Source organism: Dipodomys spectabilis, unplaced genomic scaffold (genome assembly GCF_019054845.1).
Source record: "Dipodomys spectabilis isolate Male_0828 unplaced genomic scaffold, ASM1905484v1 ptg000082l, whole genome shotgun sequence".
NCBI classification, from domain to species: Eukaryota; Metazoa; Chordata; class Mammalia; order Rodentia; family Heteromyidae; genus Dipodomys; species Dipodomys spectabilis.
This window is the reverse complement of record NW_024870759.1, coordinates 4,195,991-4,219,669: the sequence shown is the minus strand read 5'-3', so window position 1 is coordinate 4,219,669 and position 23,679 is coordinate 4,195,991.

Below are 23,679 nucleotides of genomic sequence, written 5' to 3'. Positions count from 1 at the left end.
CCCTCTCCCTCTCTTCTCCCTTCCCTCTCCCCCCTCCTGCTCCTCCTCCTGCTCTTCCTCCTGCTCCTCCTCCTCATGCTCCTCTTCCTCTTCCTGCTCCTCCTCCTCTTCCTCCTCTTCCTCCTCCTCCATCTTAATGCAGTGTGGACTGTAAGATCTATGTAGCTGGTGCTTGGACGTTTCCGATATGAAAGAGGTAGATAAGCTTCCACAATGCACAGTGGGACTTTTTTTTTTGTTGTTGTTGGTCATGGGGCTTGAACTCTGGGCCTGGGCGCTGTCCCTCAGCTCTTCAGCTCAAGGCAAGCGCCCTACCACTTGAGCTACAGCGCCACTTCCGGTTTTCTGGTGGTTTATTGGAGATAGGAGTCTCACGGTCTCTCCTGCCCGGGCTGGCTTTGAACCGCGATCCTCAGATCTCAGCCTCCTGAGTAGCTAGGATTACAGGCGTGAGCCACCAGCACCCCGCTACAGTGAGACATTTTTATGAAGCTGATGTATTAATGGGGTTGGGAGGCTCTGAAATTTGGCTGTTTCAAATTTTAGTGTAAAGTCTAATATATTCTGGCTTCCTTAGATGCTAGAAAAGTTGCCTTTCTTTTAATGTTAACTTTTCCCAGAAAAGAGAGTAATCAAAGTCTGAAGAACCAGCATCATAGAGTTCACAATGACTTGTGTGCCATCAACAATCCAGTGCTCTAGGTCCAACATATTCCTGACACTAGCCTACTGCTATGCTCACTATAGGCATCTCCATACCAAACCTCGACTTGGAAACTCAGTTTCCAGGGCAACCTTGACACCATGCTGTCTTGAATAACCAGAGAAGACAGTGTCCCCACTGTTAGCCCAGTCAACCTGTGAATTGTTTTTTCCCTGTAGCGATGATGGTTTTGCACACTCATTGGTCCCACTTCCACAGTTTTTAGAATGCCAGCAGGGTTAAATTTGTACTTGTGGCTTTGAAACAAATCCTTGACCTTGATGTTAACCTTCATGGTGATAGAACCAACCAGCCCATTAGACTGGAGATTTACCCTCTTCTGAAAACAACTAAGAAATAGCTATTTAGACCATTTTATGAAAGGAAATTTTGTCATAAAGAACTAAATTTAGTACAGAAAATTAAACGGTTATACTTCTCTTGTTTCATTTTGGGAGTTTCCCTAAGTAGCTCAGACTGACCTCAAATTCACTATCTTCCATTATCTTCTCCCAAATGCAGGGATTCCTCCATGCTAGGCTAACTGGTTACAATTCCTAACTGATAACAAAAGTACTAATGGTTTCTCATGAGTATTCTTTCATGTTGCTGATTTAAGGCTGTTAAGCCTTAAAATGTCTCAACTTTGGAATCTCACTTTGCTTTCAGAATCTGTAACATATCCTCCCAAACACCAATTTTCTTTCCTTCCTATGAATTTGTTACTGGAGGGAGAATTATATGACTCATGACTTCCAAATTATCTAGAAGCCATAGAAAATGTCCCCATCAAATCCTATTACATAGTCTTTTGTCAAAGTTCCCTTCCCATGGAAATGAACAAGAGCATTAGAGAGTGTAGGAGAGTGGGAGTGGAAAGACAATTAGAAAGCACTCAGCTTTTTCCTTTCCTATGAATGAATGGAGGCCTGCAGAAATCCAGGAACTAGCTAAAGTCACACACTTAATTTTAGATTTGGAAGTATGGTCTAAACTTTCTGATCTCCATAGCCATGGGTCCTTTGGGGCTTTTGCTGAACAGGGAGAATGAGCTGGAAAAGAGTTTAGGGAGATAAGTCAAAGCTGAAAAGAAAAGGAAAAAATGAGTTATATATTCCCCCAAAGACCCTCAAAATAGCCCTGGGAACTCAGAAAATTGAGACATTATTGGATATTAAGTTACCATGGAATTTGTATTATATCTTTTTAAAAATTAAGCATATTTAGCCTTATTTTAGTGTTTACCCCTAAGGATGGAGAAAGAAGCAAATGAAAACATTGATCAGTTACAAATACTATTCCTGGAATGCCTAAGGAATGTTCTCTTGTCTTTCTCATTTAGTCTTCATGAAAAAAGGAGAAATTGAAATGTTATAATCTTTGTAGCTGACATCTTTGAAATCTACATAATAATTCATAAGAGTAGAGAAAAGGCTCTTGTAAACTGAGCTTACTATCATAATTTATAACATTTAATAATAATGAGTTGCTATTGCAGTGGAAGATAAAGGGTTCACTTTTAAATCCTGGTTTTTTGACATTCCGGCTTGTCAGAACAATTCTTTGAATAAACTCCTGAATTGTTTTTACAAAAGCTTAGAATGAAGGACAAATCAACCCTTCTTGCTCCTGAGGAAATAATGGTTAAATTTCTTTTCAACTGGTTTTTGCTAATCACCCCTAAAACATTATTTTGTTTTAGACAGAGCAGTTTCATGCACATCTGAGTAAGTGGAGTTCTTCATCTCATGATTTTGGAGAAATTAAGATCTGAATTTACTTTCAGTTAAATCCTTGAGTCTTGTTGAAACACATAGAAGGCCAAATGTGTGTGGGTAGAATGTAGAAGTGGGAGTCCTTCACCAGAAAGCTTACATCAGAAAAGAAATCCACATTCTGCTGACTCTTTAGGACTTCCTGATACTTCAGGAGCTACAACTTTAGAGAAGCTTGGAGCTGAGAAGATTTTGCCTTTGGCTGTGTGGTTATACCCTTAGGAAGAATGTTTTACTCAGTAATGACTATTTTCATGAACAAGCAAGTACCCAGCCTGGCTTGCTGAAAAAGTTCAGCATTTCATGAGAAAAGGATATCTATCACATGCCAACAAATCAATGTTAGAGAGCTCTTGCTTCCTCTAAGTCTGCACTATATTAATAAAATGTTTTGGTCTATTCTACCATAAGATGATGACAGTATGGATCTTTTCTTTGAAGTCCATGGTAAATATGATTTGCAATATCCTATCTCACTGTGCCAGATGTGGTGGTATATTCCTGTAATCTTTTTTTTTAGTTTTTCAATTTTTATTGAAAAGGTGATGAGCAGGGGGATTACAGTTACAAGTTAGGCAATAAGTACATTTATTTTTAATTATTCTTACCACATCCCTCATTATCTCCTGCTTACCCCTCCCTACTATCCTCCCCTGCAGTTTGCAATGTTCATATCCAACATAGTATCAAATGAGTATCAATGTTGCTTTGGTTCATCCTTTGTCCTTCTGTTTCTGTGATTCCCTTTCACTTCCACACATTGAATAATCTTATATGCTAAAAACGAGGTACAAAAACCAGAGAAATGAAAAAAATAGAAAAGAACAAATAATAGAAAAGAACACACTACATACAGGGCCTAATAAGAACCTCTTGTTTCCATATATTGGAGTTCATGTTGATACACTTCATTACATATGGTCCTTTGCACTAATATGCCTGTAATCTTAACTACTTGGGATACAGAAATGAGGAGGATCCCAGTTCAAAGGCAGCTCTGGGCAAAAAGTTAATGAGACTTCATTTGAACAAATGAGCCAGTCAGCTTAACAGCAGTTATCTCAGCTACTCAAGAGGTATAGACAGAAGGATCATGGTTGCCAAAGCAAAATATATGAGAACTTATCTGAAAAATAACCCAAGCAAAAAAGAGCTAGACACATGGCTCCAATGGTAGAGCATCTGCCTAGCAAATGTGAGATCCTGAGTTGAAACTTCAGCACTGTCAAAAGAAAAATGAAAAAAAATGACTCTTTGACTAAGGCCATTCTGTGCTCTCACACACCAATGCCATCTTCTCATGTGGTAAACAGAACATTTTCAACTGGACAATGATGGTGGACATAGAAATGCATCAGCAGGTTCCGCTTTGAGGAAAAGTTTGCTGCCTCATCCATGCATCTCTTCAAGAATTGACTCAGCTTCAGAAAGTCATCTTGACCAATGAAGTGCCAACTGAAACCCTTGAGTGTAATATCTGGATCTCTTGGCCTAGTGGAGTGACTCTGATCAAAGATTCTTGATCCAAATCTATGTTTGGTGTCTCCTTTCTATCTACCCTTACTTCTCTCTGTGGCCTTCCGTGAGTGCTGATCCCTCATAAATACTCATCACTACAAACCCATCAGTAACTCTTTGGCCTATAAAAAGGGAATGAATATGTTCTTTTTCTTTTTCAGTCCTGGAGCTTGAACTCAGCACCTGGGCACTGTCCCTGAGCTCTTTTGCTCAAAGCTAGTGCTCTACCACTTTGAGCCACAGCACCACTTCTGAATGTATTATTTTTAGATCTAAGCTAGTTAGTCTCCTTGGCTGACCCATATTGAAGGAATCAAATCAATATTTCAGTGTCCTTAAATACAAAGTTTAACAATATGTGCCAATGCCTACTAAGTGTCAGTGAGAATTCTAAACACTAGAGAAAAAGATGAGTCGGATGTACGCAAATATGAGAGGGGAGAGATAACATGTGCCACTGACATTTAGAAGTAACCCACAAAGAAGTCATCTGTGGTGCTTCAGTTTAACACAGCCATTTCCATATGAAGAAATAAGACTTTCTATAACATTAGCATTTGTACAGAACTGGCATAGTCAGTTCTCAGAATATCCTTATAGTGTAAATTATTATAAAAGTTTTTTAAAATTTTATTTTATCATAAAGCTTCTGTACAGAGGGGTTACACAGTTACATGAGTAAGGCAATGAGTACATTTCTTCTTGAACATTATTACCCCCTTCTTTGTTTTCCTCATACTATTCCTTTCCTCCTCCATCTCCCTCACTCCTGCCCCCGCCCCCGAAGTTGTAAAGTTCTTTTCCAACATATTGTCTAGTGACTATCATTGTTGCAATGGGTCATCCTGTGTCCTTGTTTCAGCATTTTGTTGTTCCCTTTCCCCTCCCCAAATTAGATAAATAAATAAATAAACAAATATGATGCAGGGGTACCAAAATAAAATACAGTGATAACAAGGGATATACCATAGCAGGAAGAACATACAAAAGAAACAAAGACATCACATAATACATTTAAAAAATAACAATAAAGAAAAGCCTCTTGTGTCCTTATCTTGGGGTTCATTTCTTTTTTTTTTTTTTTGGTCGGTCGTGGGGCTTGGGCACTGTCCCTGCGCTCTTCAGCTCAAGGCAAGAGCTCTACCACTTGAGCCACAGCACCACTTCCGGTTTTTTATTGGTTTATTAGAGATAAGAGTCTCACAGACTTTCCTGCCCGGTCTGGCTTTGAACCACGATCCTCAGATCTCAGCCTCCTGAGTAGCTAGAATTACAGGTGTGAGCCACCAGCACCCGGCTGGGGTTCATTTCTTTTAGCATCATCATTATAAAAGTTTTGTAGACAAGAAATTGGGGTCTATCTTTTGCCCTTAAAGTCCATGGTTTCTTTACTAGTCTTCCAAACTTACATTTTCTTTAAACAAACAGACTGGGATGTAGCTCAATGGCAAAGTGCTTGCAAGTTGCAGTTGCAAGTACAACATTCCGGGTTCGGATCCCTAGTACCTAAAAAGGAAAGACCAAAACAAAACAGTTAAAAAAAAAAACTTGCTTTAATTCGGAGCAAGGGCACTGTCCCTCGGCCTTTTATTGTTTTTCCTGCTCAAGGCTGGTGCTCTACCACTTGATCCACAGCTCCACTTCCAGGTTTTTTGGTACTTAATTGGAGATGGCTCTCATTGGGCTGGCTCTGAACTGCAATCTTCAGACCTAAGCCTCCTGAGTAGCTAGGATTACAAGAGTGAGCTACTGGACTTAGCTTTAATTTTAATTTTAATATCTGACCCATTATCACCTTCCCCCTCCCACTGGTTCACTCCAATATTACCTCCTTTTACATTTATGTCATTTTGTTTTAGGCCTAGATTCTATACATGAGAGAAAGCATGTGTTGCTTGTCTTTCTGAGACTGGCTTATTTCATTTAACATGGTGATCTCTACTTCTCTTCTTTTCCTGAAAATGACATAATTTCCTTCAAAATCCATTCATCAACTGATGGGAGTACATCTAGATTTCATTAATGATTCTTTTGGTCTAAAGCATGTAGACAGAAAGACAGGGCTGGTAAACCATCATGTGTTGATGTCAGGTTTTCATTTGCATGCAATGATCCCAGAAAGCAGTAAGCTCTATTGACACAGAGACCACATACAGCCTTGAACCAATAGGACTGAATCAAAGATACTATTCTGCCACGAATTACTGAGGAAAATAAACATATTCTAAATTTGTATATGAAACAAAGCTGTGCTTGCGAGTTTAAAACCCTATAGTATTTGATAATTTTGGTAATCTTCTGAATAACTAAAGTATCCTAGTGTTAAACTATGTATGAGGTAAAAATTTTAGTGACTTTTTTTTGTTGGTCCTGGGGCTTGAACTCTGGGCCTGGGCTCTGTCCCTGAGCTCTTCAGCTCAAGACCAGTGCCCTAACACTTTGAGCCACACCACCACTTCCAGTTTTTGAGTGGTTAATTGGAGATAAGAGTCTCACAGGGACTTCTCTCTCTGGGATGCTTTGAACCATGGTCCTTAGATCTCAGCCTCCTGAGTAGCTATGATTACAGGTGTGAGTCACCAGTGCCCAACAATTGAATTTTTTGTGTGTGTGTGTGTGTGGGTCATGGGGCTTGAACTCTGAGCCTGGCTGATGTCCTTGAGCTCTTCAGATCAAGGCCAGTGCTCTACCACTTGAGCCACAGCGCCACTTCCAAAGTGACTCTTAAAAATTATTAAGATTTACCAGAAGCTGAAATTTGAGGTTCATGGTTCAAAGCCATACCAGGTAGGGAAGTCTGTGGACTCTTATCTCCAATAAACTACTCAGAAAAAGCCAGAAGTGGTACCATGGGCCAAGTGGTAGAGGGCTAGCCCTTGAGTTCAAAGAGGCTTAGGGACAGTGTCTAGGCCCTGAGTTCAAGCCCAGGACCACCCTTCACAAACCCACCACACACAAATTAAGATTTAGAAATAGACACCTAGAAGCAGTTTGACTTGTGTAACATGTCATTGTCATTATCATTGTTTGATGGTGACATTTCCTCATTTATCTCATTTAATCATCATTGCTGGAGGTGCCTATCACCTTCACTTTCTAGATAGTATTGGGAAGTGCTATGGCTCCTAATCACTGTTTTTTAATTAACTTTCTTTTGGATTGCAGAGATCTTCATCTTCTTTAAAATAATCACCAAAACAAATGTTGTCATCATTATTACAATGTGTCTGTGCATACATGTGGGCTCCAAAACTAAGTTTAAATAAGGACATTCTCTTCTTGTGTTTGTTGACATTCTAAACCCTGGTTGTGGTTTTAAATAAATTTTAAACAATATGTTCTTTTCAGTCTTTGGTCTATTCTAGCAGTGTTTTTTTCCCATAATCTTAATATATCCAATTGTTTTCCCCTCCGTTAGGACAGTTGCCTTCTCTTTCCCTTATTAGGTGCTACTCTATTTGCAATTCATGGCTTTTTAGGTAGCCATTGTTGGAAGAAGCTATGAGAAGCCACAATACTAAGAGTTTCTGGTTTAAGTACAGAAGGCAGTTAGTTCAATTCTTTTGGGTTTGAATGTGTCAGTCTTGAGGGTCGAACTCTGGGTTTTGTGCTTTTGCTTGGCTTTTTCGCCCCAGATTGGTGCTGTACCAATTGAGCCACACCTTCCCTTCCTGCTTTTTGCTAATCAGTTGGAGATAAGGGTGTCTCACAGGCTTTTCTACTGAGGCTGGATTTTGAAACTTGATCCTCAGATCTCAGCCTCCTGAGTAGTTAGGATTACAGTAGTGAGCCAGCTACTACTACTTTTTTTTTGTTGTTGTTTTGTCAGTCAGAGCTTGGGCACTGTCCCTCAACTCTTCAGCTCAAGGCTAGTGCTCTACCACTTGAGCCAAAGCGCTACTTCCCATTTTCTGGTAGGTTATTGGAGATAAGAGTCTCATGGAATTTCCTGCCCAGTCTGGCTTTGAACCATGAACCTCAGATCACAGCATCCTAAGTAGGATTACAGGCATGAGCCAAAGGCGCCCTGTGGTTAACTCTGGGTTAATAGAAGTTTTGGGTCCTCTGTGTTGCTGGGCAATGCTGTGCTCTCAACTCTTCTCACAGAAATGATTTTTCACTTTTTTCTTTTTGCATCAGTGCTGAAACCAACATTGTGTAAAGTTGTCTGGCTATTTGTCCATTCTTACCTGTCATTTTACAGTGCTCCTGATTGTATTGTTAAGAGCAGGCCGTATAAGAGCTGGCTGACAGACATAAAGAGTTACTCTAATGTGTTTCAGCCTTGAGACTTAAAGCAAGTTAGTTAGCTTCCGTGTGCCTCAGATGTCACATTTTCAAAACAGGGATGATAACCTGCATATGGCTTCCTGGCACTATTTCGAGGATTAAATGAAATAATACATGATGTGTACAGCAATTTTTCTCATTTACACATTCACAGTTTCAAAAGGCTGTAACTTCTCAAATGTAGTCTTGGTTAAGCAGAATATCATTCTTATCTCTATTTTTTTGAAAAAAAATATATTCTTAAAATTTCTTGTTATATTACTCTATAATAAAATTATCATTTTGTAAAGGTTGTAACACTAAACTTATAGGAAAAAAATCCCAGAGCTCAATGTATTTTTGTAACTTAATTTTTTAAATTTACTTATTGTTATTATAAAGACAATGTACAGAGGGATTACAGTTACATGAGTAAGGCAATGAGTACATTACTTGTTGATCATTGTTATCCCTTCCTTGTTGTTGTCCCATTATCCCTTCCCTCTCCACACCTCCCACAATCCTCCCCCCCCCCCCCCCCCCCCCGCCGCTGTATCTGTAAAGTTTGTTTCCAATATACTTTCTGTGGGTATCCTTGTTGCAATGGGTCATACTGTGTCCTTGTTTCAGAACTTCTCTATGACCCAGCAATCCCACTCCTGGGCATTTACCCAAATGATCACAAACATACTAAAGCTACCAGTACAACTATATTTATTGCAGCATTATTCATCATAGCTAAGATATGGAACCAACCCAGATGCCCCTCAGTAGATGAGTGGATAAAGAAAATGTGATATATATATATATATATATATATATATATATATATATATATATATATATATATATATAGGAATTCTATGCTTCCATCAGAAAGAACGATACTGCCCTATTTGTCAGGATGGAATAATTAAGTGAAGTAACCCAGTCCCAAAGAAATTTAGGTCCCATGGTTTCCTTTATTTTCAATAATTAGGATAATCTCATCAGATGAGCTAAAAAGCTCAAAAGCCAAGTACATATGACCATATAAAATGATGCTAAGTGAAACGAACCCCATGATATGGACACAAGAGTTCTGTCTTTATTGTTATTGTTTTAAATTTACCATGTGATTTTATTCTTTGTTGTTGTTTCCTTTGTATGTTCTTTCCCCAATGACATATCCCCTGTTGTCACTGTATTTGCAACTTAATTTTTAGCTGTATAGTCTGCCTTCAGATTTCACTCATTCCAATGACAGAAAATGGCTGAAGCCATCTTAAGAGTTCACCTTAGGAAGTGGATCTGTGGCTCAAGTGGTAGAGTGCTAGCCTTGAGCAGAAGAGCTCAGGGACAGTAGCCTGATCCAGAACTCAAGCCCCAGGACTGGCACACACACACACACACACACACACACACACACACACACACACACAGACATACACACACACACACACACACACACACACACACACACAGAAAACCAAACTATAAAACAGAAAAAAAGGGTTTACCTCCATAGTACCTAAGGTCTTCAACTGAAACAAGAAAAGCAATCAAATATGCAAATGCTTTTCCTGGGAAATTATTCTTATATAGGTGTAAGAATTTCATTTCTTCCCATTATGCATTTTCTTAAATATACAATCCCTTTACCCTCTCAAAGGTGTGAGCTAGTCAGCTGCTCAGAAGTATGTTCTAGCTGCGATCTGGTGAAAAACCCTTATGAAAGGAAATCTTCTGGTAATTTCTTTTCTGGGGGTTTGTGATGTTAAGAATTGAACCGAAGGTGTTGCTAGGTCTACTGATGAGCTATAACCTCAGTTCCAATCTTAAATCACACCTGCAGGCCCCAAACCCAATTCTACATTTAACAATATGGAGATACTAAGAGCATATCCCAAGGTAAGGAATAGTATAGCAACCCAAGGCCTCTTGCATGCTAGGTAAGCACTATTAACTTACATCTTTTCTCTGTTTGTTCTTTCTTTCTTTCTTTCTTCTTTCTTTCTTTCTTTCTTTCTTTCTTTCTTTCTTTCTTTCTTTCTTTCTTTCTTTCTTTCTTTCTTTCTTTCGCAGGGTGGGGGTACTACTAGTGCTGAAGTTAGAGCTGATTGCTTGTGCTCAGCTTTGCTTGCTTATAGCTGGTACTTAATGACTTGAATCATGCCTCTAGTTTGTCTTATTGCTGATTTACTGGAGTTTGAGTCTCATGGACTTTTCTGCCCAGGGTGGCTTCCAGCCACAGTCCTTCAGGTCTCAGACTCCTGAGTAGTACCTAGCTCATTTGAAAAAAAATTTAAACATTTGAATATAATGATTTTTTTATGGAGCGTGTCTCTCAGTCTCCCCCGCCCTTTTTTTCCCTTTTTGAGATGGTCTCTTTATGTAGCACAGGATGTTCTCAAGCTCATGATCCTCCTGCCTCACTCCTCCAATACTGGGATTACAGGCATATACCACAACAGTTTTCTTCCCTTTGAAACAGGCCTGAAGCAGCAGATGGATAGCAGAGGGCTGGGGGTTGGCTTGCTGGTGGGTGGGTCAGTCATCCATTTGCTTTTGTGTAATGGGGCCTTGGCAAAATGCCAGAGGTATCTAAAGAACAAAAAGAAAGATGCATGCTTTTAGGCAGAGTGCTCATCCATAATTAAGTTGCTTAGTTTCAAGTCATCAAAGGAAAATTTCAAATGCCCTCATAGCAAAAGTCACTGGTGTTAAAAACAGAAGCAGCACCCTGCAGGTGAAAGGAAGCAGCAGGAAGAGAGAATAGTTGAAAAGACAAAGACCAGGCCCTGGGCTCTGTTTGAAAAGACAAAGACCTGGCCCTGGGCTCTGTGTGAGGAAGCTGGCAAGTCTCTTTGTTGTGTCTGAGACTTGGAATCTATCTCCTGGGCCTGAGCTCACAAGCAAGAGAGCATTTAGCCTTGCTTTGTGTACTGTGTGGCTTCAAATAGGAAAATGGATATGAGGAGAATCCAATGACATTACTCACATCATCACCCCCTGTATCCAGAATGAAATTGCACACAGTGTGCACAGTGTCTAAGAGCATCCTCTCAACCACTCCATTGTTAACCCCAATGGATAGACCCGGAAAATGAGGCTTAGAGAGGTGGCATGATTTGCTTGAGATTCGTTTTTTCTTTGTTGCTTCCTACACCTTCCCTTTCTGAAGCTACTTAGCTTTGACCTTCACACAGGGCACTTTCTGACTGGATGACTATATCGGAGGGCCTATGTCAATCAAAATCCATCGCAGTCTTAAAGAGAGACCTAAAAGATCCTTGGGGAATATTCCAGTTTCTAGGGACTCCAGTGACTCCTGCTAATTACTAGGGGTCCTCTAACCTTCCTAAGGAAAATTTCAGCCAGACTCTTCCTTTGTCTTAAAGCCAAAGTATTTGGTGAAATTGACCAGGTTTGGGCTCTCTACAATAGAGATCTGCTTGGAGTAGTGTGTTTTTATTCCTTGCAATGACTAGAAATAAAGGCAAGAGGCTAGATCATCACTATCATTTTCCTGGGTAGATCAGGATCATCACTGTCACTTTCCTGTCCAAACAGGACAGGTCCCTTGTATTATGGATGAGAGGTGCAGAATGGTGAAAATCACAAACCTAGCACAGAGCAAGGCAGAATTGAAGCCCCAATCTCTCACACACAAGCTAATAATAATGGCTGTTTGATACCCACCCCAACCTTCGCACCATTGCCCCTCAACTCTAGCACTCCTGGCCAAGTTTAAGACAGATCTACTGGCAGAGTGAATATCCTAAGCTGAAAAACCACAGGGCAACTGCCCAAGAAATCAGGCCAGCACAGCTCCCAATGGGCACAACCTACTGTCTGACCTCTTTGAAACAGGCACAAGCTGCACACAGCATGTACTTCCCCAGAAACAGTCATCACAATGCAAAGCATGCCAAACTGGCTTACTGTTTTTAGAGGGTTGGTTCCCTCAAAGAATTCTGTTGTCAGAGCAAAGAGCAATTTTTGCAATGTGCACACGGGCAAGATATTTGGTGTGTAGCCTTTAGATGGTGCTAATGGTCTACTGTTACAGACAGCAAGTGTTTTGTCCTCGGGATCAAGGAAGTGGATAAGATCTCCAGAGGCTAGCTGTATTCTCATCCCATGGCACAGGGCCAGGGTGCACATCTATCAACACATCCTGGGGGGATCTTAATTCAAGAAATTTCTGGAGCTTTGGGTGTCATAGCAAGATTTTTTGGTAATGCTCATTTCCTAGTCTATTTGAGGCAGGTCTAATGCAATCTGTGGCCCAAGTTAATGCTTTCTACATGAATATACATCCTCAGCATTCTGATTTATGTTACATTTTTGTGCATTGACTAGAGCTTGTGAAGATTTTGGTTCATAGTCGGATTTTGTCACCATATCAAACCATTTGTTCTGTGTTACCATTTTCTCCAGGAAAACCTTATTTATTTATTTAAATTTTAATTAATTTATTTTTTTCGTTAGTCATAGGGGCTGAACCCTGGGCCTGGGTGCTGTCCCTCAGCTCTTCAGCTCAAGGCTAGCACTCTACCACTTGAGCCACAGTGCCACTTCTGGCTTTTTTCTGCTTATGTGGTGCTGAGGAATTGAACCCAGGGTTTCATGCATGCGAGGCAAGCACTCAACCATTGAGCCAACTTCCCGGCCCAAACCTTATTTATTCACTTAAGAAAGAACTGGGAGTTGGGCGCTGGTGGTTCAAACCTGTAATCCTAGCTACTCAAGAGGCTGAGATCTGAGGATTTCAGTTTGAAGCCAGTCTGGGCAGGAAATTCTGTGAGACTCTTATCTCCAATTAACCACCAAAAAGCCAGAAGTGGAGTTGTGGCTCAAGTGGTAGACTAGACTTGAGCACAAAGAGGCTCAGAGACAGCACTCAGGTCCTGATTTCAAGCCTGAGGACCTGCCTACACACATAAAAAGAACTACAGAAATCTAATGTTCATTTTTTTCTGGTTCTGAAAAAGAAGAGTGGAAAAGAACACATCATACCATAACAACTATAGCAAGCTTTTATGACTTACTTATTTTCCTTTTCATACATTATGACTTCCTGAGGCTCTATCATTCTCCTAGTCCATCTCCAAATGACAGTGCTTTGTTACCCAGTGACTGACAGGTTACATCACAGTGACATTGAGATGCCCTGGGTGTTATTGGGATTTTCTACACAGGAAGGAAAACAATGCCTTGTCTATTCACCATGGGTGGTTCCACTCATGTGGGAATTGACATAGGTCCCCCAAACACATGGCGCTTAGAACAATTGCACAATGTTTGTGAGGACGTGTGTGTGTGTGCATATGTGTGTGTGTGTGTGTGTGTGCATGTGTGTGTGTGTGTGTGTGTATCTGTCATAATTATAGAAGTACTTACAAACTGAAAGAGGCCAAGTATCAAACCAATTTTCATTCAGATCATCTGGTAAGAAAAAGGCTTGGGCAAGTCATGCTACTATTCTTCTAATATCTGCAATTCTTTTCTGGTACCAAAAAAAATTATCCAGAAAGATCATGTCAGAGGCAAGATTAGATCCAAAGAGACAGGAATCTTTAAGAAATAGCTTTTGATTCCATTTCAACCATTTACAGTTTCAAAAGGATTTGTAAGTAATTTCTAACTTACAGAAGTGTCTCAAGAAAAGTACCAAGACTGTACAAGTAACTACCATACTATTCTGTTTCTAAGTATTTTTCTACTTTTGCTTGTTTGGTTTTTTTCCTTCCTTCCTTCCTTCCTTCCTTCCTTCCTTCCTTCCTTCCTTCCTTCCTTCCTTCCTTCCTTCCTCTTTCTTTCTTTCTTTCTCTTTCTTTCTTTCTTTCTTTCTTTCTTTCTTTCTTTCTTTCTTTCTTTCTTTCTTTCTTTCTTTCTTTCTTTCTTTCTTTCTTTCTTTCTTTCTTTCTTTCTTTCTTTCTTTCTTTCTTTCTTTCTTTCTTTCTTTCTTTTTGTACAAGATGAGGACTCAAACTCAGTACTTGCTTTTACTCATTGGCTGGTGCTCTACCAGCCACTGTTTTTATAATGTGTGCCAGTACTTGGGCTTGAATTCAGGTCCTCATGTTCTCACTCGGCCTTTTCCCTCATGATTAGTGCACTACCACTTGAGCTACAGCTCTGCTTTTGATTTTTTGCTGGCTACTAAGAATCTCTCAGATTTGTCCACCAAATACGGTTTTGAACTGAGATCCTCACATCTCAACTTCCTAAGTAGTTTGGGACATATATATATATATATATATATATATATATATATATATATATATATATATATATATATGAGTCTCTGGTACATGGCTGAGTTTTGACTTTTAAAAGTTCCATATATGAATAAGTCATGCAATCAGTGTCTTTTTGTGTTTGATTTGTTTCACAATCATGACTTCAAGGTTCACTCATGCTATGGCAAATATCAGGATTCTTTCAATTGTAAGGTTGTCTTCCACTGTGAATACATATGACATTTTCTTTATCCATTCATCCATTGATGGATCCTTAGATTATTTTCACCTCCTGGCTATTTTAACAGTGCCTGCAATGGATATAGTAGCATGGCTGTCTCTTTGATATATTGATTTTGTTTCCTTTGGAGATATAGACAGAAGTGGGGTTTCTGGGTCATATTGTAGTACTATTTGTAATTTTTTGAGAACCTCTACACTGTTTTCTGTGATGACTGTACTAATATACAGTCCCCCTTGCCAATAGTGCACAAAGTTTCTTTCTCTACATCAGCACCAGAACTTATTATCATGTGTCTTTCTGGTAATAGACATCCTAACAAGTAGAATGTGACATCTCATTATGATTTTGATTTTCATTTCTCTGATGATTAATGATGTAGCACTCTTTCCATGTGTCTGCCTTCTCTGAGAAAATGTCTGTTTCATTCATTTCTAGTGTTACCTAGTTAAGCAAAATGTCTATTGTAAATAATTTATTTATTTGTTTATTTATTTATTGTTATTGAGTTGTATTGATACTGACAAACTGTAACACCTGGATCAGATCCTTTTGTCTCTATGATCTCAAAGAACGAGTCTACGAACACAGAGGGAGGAGTACAATGGCAAAGATTTATTGAAGAAAATGATAAACAGATCTCCTGCTAGACAGGAGGGGTCCAAAAGGAGGGCACCTCCTGGGGTGCATTGTGCAGGGGTTAATAAAGTGTCTCTAGGAGAGAACTATGTAACTCTCAAGATCATTGGACAGTCTGTGGGACATATCAATGCCCAGAACCAATCAGAGACTCCATGAAACCGGCACAGCTCTCCATGGATCCTTGCTTAACCACTATTACTGGATATCCATTCCAGTGCACACCTATGTCTTCCAAGGCCAATGGGCCATGACATGATTCTCAGAGAGTGCATGTGCAATGGCTCAAGGTTATGGTGATGTGATATCTAAAGACCTGTGTACAGGACTGGTCAAGGCCATGGTGAGAAACCCCCTATAGCAGGGAAGCTTTAGCCCTGATTGTACAGCCAGACCCTTTTTCTATACTTAGGATGATTTCCTCATATATTTTAGTTATTAAATCTTTATTAGATATATGAATTAAAAATATTTTCTCCCATTGCATAGGTTGGCTTTTGCTGTTTCATTTGTAAAATAAGAACTATAAAAACAAAATTTCTTAAGCTTTGAAGCTCATCTTATTGGTTATATGAAGTGGGTTCTGTTTTTTTTTGTTTGTTTGTTTTTGGTTTTGTTTTGTCAGTCATGGGGCTTGAACTCTGGGCCTGGGAGCTGTCCCTGTGCTCTTCAGCTCAAGGTGAGCGCTCTACTGCTTGAGCCACAATGGCACTTCCTATACAGTGTTTTTGTATGTTAAAAAGAATGTCTTTATTTGGTTAGCTGATTAATAATCATCTAATTCATAAATCTGAAGATCAAATTTTACTAAATATTTAGCACCATTTCTACCTTTAGTTAATCAAATTAGTCTCATGTTTTGGAACTACAATTAGAAAACTGTCTCATTTTATAGAGGCAGAGTCACAAATCTAACAAGAAAACCTTTCTTACTGTTTTTGCAGATTTTTTTTGGCATTTTTTTATTGTGAAAATACTGTACAGAGGGGTTACAGTTACATGGGCAAGATAATGAGTACATTTCTTATCGAACATTGTAGCTACCTCCTTTGTTTCCCCTTCCCATCCCTTCCCATCCTCCTCCCGCTCTCCTACCCAATCCTCCTTCCCCCTTCCCACCAAAGTTGTAAAGTTTGTTCTTCCACATAACGACTTGTACATCTCATTGTTGCAATGGGTCCACCTGTATCCCTATTTAAATGATTTGTTTTTTCCCTTCCCCTCCACAAATTATACCAACCTCAAATACAGTGAAAGCAGGGGTTATACCATGGGGGAGAGACATACCAAGCAACAAAGAAATAATCTTATAAATGAATCAGAAACAATCACCTGAAAGAAAAAAAAACCATTTGAATACATATCTTAGGGTTCATTTCCCTAACATCAACTTATATGTCCTTTTATGCTTGACTCAGACATATACTAGTTATTGCAAATAAGGGAAACCATGGGACCTATGTTTCTTTGGGTCTGGCTTACTTCACTTAATAGAATTTTTTCCAAGTCTTTCCATTTCCTAACAAATGGAGTGATGTCATTCTCTCTGATGGAGGCATAGAATTCCATCGTGTATATCTATACCACATTTTCTTGATCCATTCAAGAAGGAATTGATTTCTTTTCATAATATTTCTATACACATTTATGAGATGAATAAAGAGCAATTTGTCACAGAGTCAACTCCACAGCTATCACCTGTTAGTATCTATGAATCCAAACCTATTTCCTATGTTGGTAGAGATTGTAGATATATTAAATAACTGGAGGGGCCATCCATAAAAGATAGCAGAGACTTTGCAAATAAAGACCCCTGGATATTAAATTGCGACAAAACTTCTGTTCAAATAAGTAAAATTCTACTTTTCTTGATAACTAATATTGACAGTGTCATTGAGTTGTCTCATTCTCCCATCAGAATGTATTCAGCCTATAATTAAATAAAGGCTACTTGCTGAGTTTTTTTTTTTTCAATCTGTCGAGAAATCTATGTGGTGAGCAAAAGAAGATTTTTTTTCTTTAACCTCCAAACAACAATCTTTCTTTTTCAGCAATTAGAGCCATCCTTTCCCTGCTTCTAATTCTAGGCCTCCAAACTCTGGAAAATAGGAACAATTTTAACTTTAGATTTTTGGACAAAAGCCTACTTTGTCATGTTTGCATACAAGCTCCATATTCTCAATCACTGTGTCTGGAAAATGTTCATGGAAACATACTGATTTGGAAGGACCTCATGCTCATTTGAGTAATTGAGCTAAGCCCCTTTTGTTTGTATTTAGTGTTTTATGTAGGATCTCAATAACTTTGCCCAGGCGTGCTTCTGACTCCAGATCTTTCTTATCTGCCTGTGCAATAGCTGGGGTGACAGATGTGTCACCACGCCCAGCTTGTGATTAATGAAGAAATTAAAGCCAATAATTACATAAAAGTATCCCTTAGGGTTTTTTTTTTCTGGTGGAGATGGCATTGTTTTTGCCTTTGGATTTTGTTGTTTTTTTTTATTTAATGTGTCTTGTTTATCTGTCTTTGGGGAGCAAAGAGGAGGCACAGAAATGGAGGGACAAAGGTTGGATAAATGCATCAGTGGTATTCAGTAGACACTACATTAAAATGAATATACAATTTGTGGGTGGGGACAGGAGGAGGAAACTGGGAAAGAGAGCAAAGGAAGGATGATACTGCCCACAAAGAAATATTATAATTACCTGATTTATGAAACAGTAACCCCTCTATATATTACCTTAATAATAACAAAAATTAAACCCAAACAACCTACCCCTTGCATTTCTTTTTTTATTAATGTTTTTATTATGAAAATGCTGTACAGAGATGATTTCTTTGTTGCTTTGTATATCCCTTGCATTTCTATAGACATAAGTTTGAACCACTGAATTTCCTGGCACCCTAGCTTTACTCAAAAGACATCTTTGCTCTCCTAAAATTGCAAACCTTGAAATTGAAAAAATGTTGTATCATCAATTATTATACCTGAATTTCTACAGACTCTTTTGCCATGAAAATATATGACTCCTATGATCATTGCATCCCTTTGCTCTTTAATTAAAGCATAGATTAAATTCACTTTTCTTCATCTGAACCAGGTACTACATTGTTCAGTTTCTGATAAATTATCAGCAGTGCTTTGCTGTTCTAATGAACTCAGGACATTTGAAATCAGTAGACCACACACTGTTTTTTTCCTAACTTCAATTTTAATTTAAATGATCTCCAAGAAAAAGATCAGAAATCTAGTATTTTGGCCTTAAAAAACTTATACCAGAAACCTTGTTCCTGTGTGAAAAGGGAAAAAAGCTTTCACAATTATAAATTTGCCTCTTGGGATTATATAATCAGTCCATGGGAAAGTATTCTTTTTTTTGGGGGGGGGGTCCGGTCGCGGGGCCTGAACTCTGGGCCTGGGCGCTGTCCCTCAGCTCTTCAGCTCAAGGCTAGCACTCTACCACTTGAGCCACAGCGCCACTTCTGGTTTTTCTTTTTGCTTATGTGATGATGAGGAATCGAACCCAGAACCTCAGGCATGCAAGGCAAGCGCTCTACCACTGAGCCACCTTCCCAGCCCCTCCATGGGAAAGTATTATGTGGTATCTATTGTGCCTAAGACAGGAAGAAATTATTTGATGTTAAAGTAGGACTTCTAACTTAAAAAATTGTCTAAAGCACTCTATTAATTCACTGTTTCTGTTTTTTTCTGACATTTCTTTCTACAATATTGATAAATAGGATAAAAAGGTATAGACAATTTTAAAGACCCTTGCATATGCTTGGATGCAGGTAGATTATTTTCAGTGAAGCCAAAATGATCATCTATTTGAATACGTATCTGTTTATCCTTTCTTACTCAGTTCCTCATTATCTTTGTGAAAAAGGAAACAGTAAAGCAAGAAATAAGTTAATCTGCCCATCAACATTTTAAAGACAAGTACATCTTGATTTCATTCTGAGACATTAATCTCCTCCTTGAGGTAAATAAGCAGACAGACAAGTAGATGGAAGATGTCAAGAGGTGAAATGGAGTTGTCACAAGATGGCGAGGGTTTGGCGAGGGTTTTGGCTAATCCATGTTCATTGAACCATAGTGACCCTTTCTTTCCACTTACAAATCAGCACAAAAATGTGTAGCCATTAAGTAATCAGATATAGTGATTAAGAATATGGAGGTGATAAGAAAGCATAAAAGGAGGGCAAAAACATTTAGATAAGCATGGAAATCTTGTGAACAAAAGGAAGTTTTTGTAAACCCAAGAAAAAGTTTACTTACAATACTCATGAATTCCCTGGATTCCATCTCCTTCACACACACGCACATGCACCTGTGTGTGTGTGTGTGTGTGTGTGTGTGTGTGTGTGTGTGTGTGTGTGTGTGTGTGTGTGTGTTTGGTAATAGGGTTTGAACTCAGGGCCTGGGTGTTAGCAAACACCTGTCTATCTAGCTACATGGGAGGCTGAGGTAGGAAGTATTATAGTGTGAGGCCAGCCTTGGCAGGAAAAGCTGGAAGACTTCTCAACAGAAGAAGGTGGGCATGTTGACATGCACTTGTTATATCAGAAATTGTGCAATGCCTAAAACAGAAGGATCATGTATCAGGTACATGCCTAGGTAAAAAGTGAGACCCTATCTCAAAAATATCCAGTGCAAAGAGGAGCTAGAGATGTGGCTCAGGGAGACAGTGTCCGTCTATCAAGTGCAAGGCCCTGAGTTCAAATACAAGAACCACAAATAATATCTTAATGACCAAGTGAAAAAATACCATTATTTGGAGACTACATAATAAATAATTCCCAAAAATTTTTCAAGGAAATTTTTATAATTAGTGAGTAAACTTATTGCAGAGGCTCAATAAAAATGCCCCAACACACTAGCTTCTTTACGTACATGTCATTACTTGTAAAAACTGAAATTTGTTTCGTTTTAGCATTTTATACAATTACTATTTATTATTTGAGTAATGAAGTATGATAGTTGATAAAAAGAAAAAGCCACAAGTTTCACACATGCTTATGTTTAAAGTTCATTAAGTTCTTTGTATTGTAAGTCTGTAGTTTTCACCATAATTATATACTTAAAAATTAATGCTTAATGCTCAATAGGAAATGTACTATTACCTTACTTATGTAACTGTAACCCCTCTCTACAGTATCTTTACAATAAAAAAATATGCTTTGTTATGGTAGTAGAGATTGAACTTTAATTCTTGGGCTTGCTAGCTAAGTGTTCTACCACTTGAGCCTTTAAAATTCTTTTCCTGTCCCTTTTTCTCTTTTACTTTGAGAATATCAGTTACACACATATTACAATACTTGATATTTCCCCACAATCTCATTAATGTATCATTTTACTTTTTTCTCTCTATTTTTTTTAGAATAGATACTGTTGCTATATCTTTGGGTCTATCAATCTTTTCTCCTGCAAAGTCCAATGTATTATTAAAGTTATCTTGAGTAGTTTCCATCTAAAATTTTAGCATTGCAATTGAGTCTTTTCTATGTCTTCCATATCTCTACTTATATGCTTATCTTCTCCAATATATGAAGTATGTCCATAATTGCTTTCATGTGCATGTATATTATTCTATTTTTTCTCTCATTTGTGGCTATGTTCTGATGCATTGCTTTTTCTCCTCATTTTGTGTCAAAATATCCTGCCACTTTTCATGTTTGATAATTTTTGATTGGCTGCTTGCCATTGTGAAATTTACCTTGTTGCTGGTTATATGGTTTCGTACTTCTGTGTGTGTGTTTATGCATGTGCGAGCACATGCACACAGTTGTATGTATTCTGTTCCTGGGGCTTGAACTCAGGGCCTGAGTGCTATCCCTTTAGTTTTCTGGTCAAGGCTAACACTTTTCCAATGAAGCCACATATCCACTTTTGGTTTGTGGGTGCTTATAAGATAAGAGTCTCACAGACTTTCCTGTCCAGGCTGGCTTCAAACCGCGATCCTCAGATTTCAGCCTCTTGAGTTGCTAGGATGAGCCACTCCACCTTCACAAGGCTGATTTTGTGTTTCTAAAAAGAGAATCTGCAGGCTTTGTTCTAGGATTTACTTAAGTTACTTGAAAATAATTTATTTTGAGGTTTTGTTTTAAGCTTTCTTAAGACAAGATCTTTAAGCTTTCTTAAGACAAGATCTGAACAGCCTTTTGGGTAACTCTGCTTTTGATATATGATTCAGCCAATACCGTGTGATTACTCTATTCAGTGCTCCATGAATCAGGAAGTTTTCTCTCTGACTAAAGGCAACACAAACTATTGATAATATTATACTTCTCCCTCTGCTGTTTGTTGAGTTATTGTTTTGCCCAGTCTTTAGTAGTTCCCTTATGCACATAAGCAGATCTGCTCTCAGCTGAAGAGTCAAGGACGCCCTAACCAGGTCTTTGGAAAAGACTTTTTGAACATTCCCTTCCTTGGTTCTCTGTCCTACAAACTCAACCCAAGGAAATGAACAGATTTCATCTGGGCTCCCTCGGTCTACACTGCTCCCAGGATATTCTGTCTGAACAGCAAGTTGGGATAGTCCCAGGGCTTCTGTCCTTCTCTCAGATATGACTCCCTTGCAAGTCTATTGTCCAGTGTTGGTAAGCTATAATATTATGCAGTTTTCTATTAGAAAAAGTTTCACATCTTTGCTTTTCCATTTTGAATAGAAATAAAAATAAATCTATTTCTAATATGCATCATAAAGATTTAATAATTAAAAGTTGTTGAAAGTGATACAATAAATTCCTAGACAGATCAATAAATCTATATATCACTGACAGTCATATAATGTATCATAAAGGTGACAGTATAAGTCAGTGGCCCAAAGAAGGAATTAATCAGTAAAATGAAGTGGAAACTTCTTTAGCTAATGGGAAAAATTGATTTCTATCTCCACCAGACATCACACCTAAAATAAATTTCAGTTGGAAAAATAACTATAAATCAATGAATGAACACAAAAATGGATATGAATATTTAATCCCTCCACTCACAGTTCTTAAATTCAAATTAAAACCTATGTTAGAAAACACAGAAGAATAGATAACTCTGATAGAAATAAAAATTACACGTCCATGGTATAACCCCTGCTTTCACTGTATTTGTTGTTGGTATTATTTGGGGAGGGGAAGGGAAAAAACAAATTGTTTAAATAGAGATACAAGTTGACCCATTGCAACAATGAGATGTACAAGATGCTATGTTGAAAAACGAACTTTACAATTTAGGGGGGAGAGGGGAGTGTAGTTGAGGTGGGAGGGAAGGGATGGTAGGGGGAAAACAAAGGAGGAGGCAATAATGTTTAATAAGAAATGTACTCATTACCTTGCTGATGTAACTGTAACACCTCTTTACAGTATTTTCACAATAAAAAAACTTGTTTAAAAAAAGAATTATGAATAAAAGAGCTGAATACTGGTGGCTCCTACTTAACAATCCTAGCTACTTGGAAGGCTGAGATTGTGAAAATTATGGTTGGAGACCAGCCAGGATGGGAAAGGTCTCAGAAACCCTTCTTACTCTGTAGCTGGGTGAAGTTGTGCACCTGTCATTGCAAGCTAGTAAGAGGCTGAGTACGGGAGGATCTTTGTACCAGGCAAGCCCCAAGATGTCTCAATGCGATTGTGGAGATGATGGAAAGCTCAAAAGATGGCAGATTGAAGTTTAGGCTTATGCTAGATGAGAAGTAAAACTCTATTCTAAAAGTAACTGGTGAAAAGTGGGGCTAGAGGCATGGTTTAGTGGTATGGCGCTAGCCTAGCAAACAGGAAACTTTGAGTAAGAGGATCTTCTACAAAGCTTTACTGAATAATTGTGTCTCTATTCCTGACACTTGCTGAGATACTTTCTAAGATCCACTGGTTATATACATAATCTCCTTACTAAACAGATGCCCTCATCCTTAGGTTGGTATACAGAGTATGCTACTTGGATAGGTTGAAAAATTTCTAAACTATCAAGTACTAGTTCCTGTTGGTTTATCAGTTCATTTTTCAAGCTATCTTTTCTCTCAGTTTTTAGCTGTAAATACCAAGGTAAAAGCAGGTTATACCAACTACACTTTACTCTTTAGACTAGTATATTCTAAAGTGTACACTTTTAGAACAATAGATGGATAAAATGATTAACAAGTGCATTATAAAAAGAACATAGAGATAAAAATATGTTATCCTGCAAGAAACAATTAGATGAGAAAATGAAATGCATATGGGCTGGGGAATGGCTCAGTGGTAGAGCATTGGCCTAGCATGTATGTGACTCCCAAGTTGTATCCCAAATGTTGAAAAACAACAACAAAAAATCTA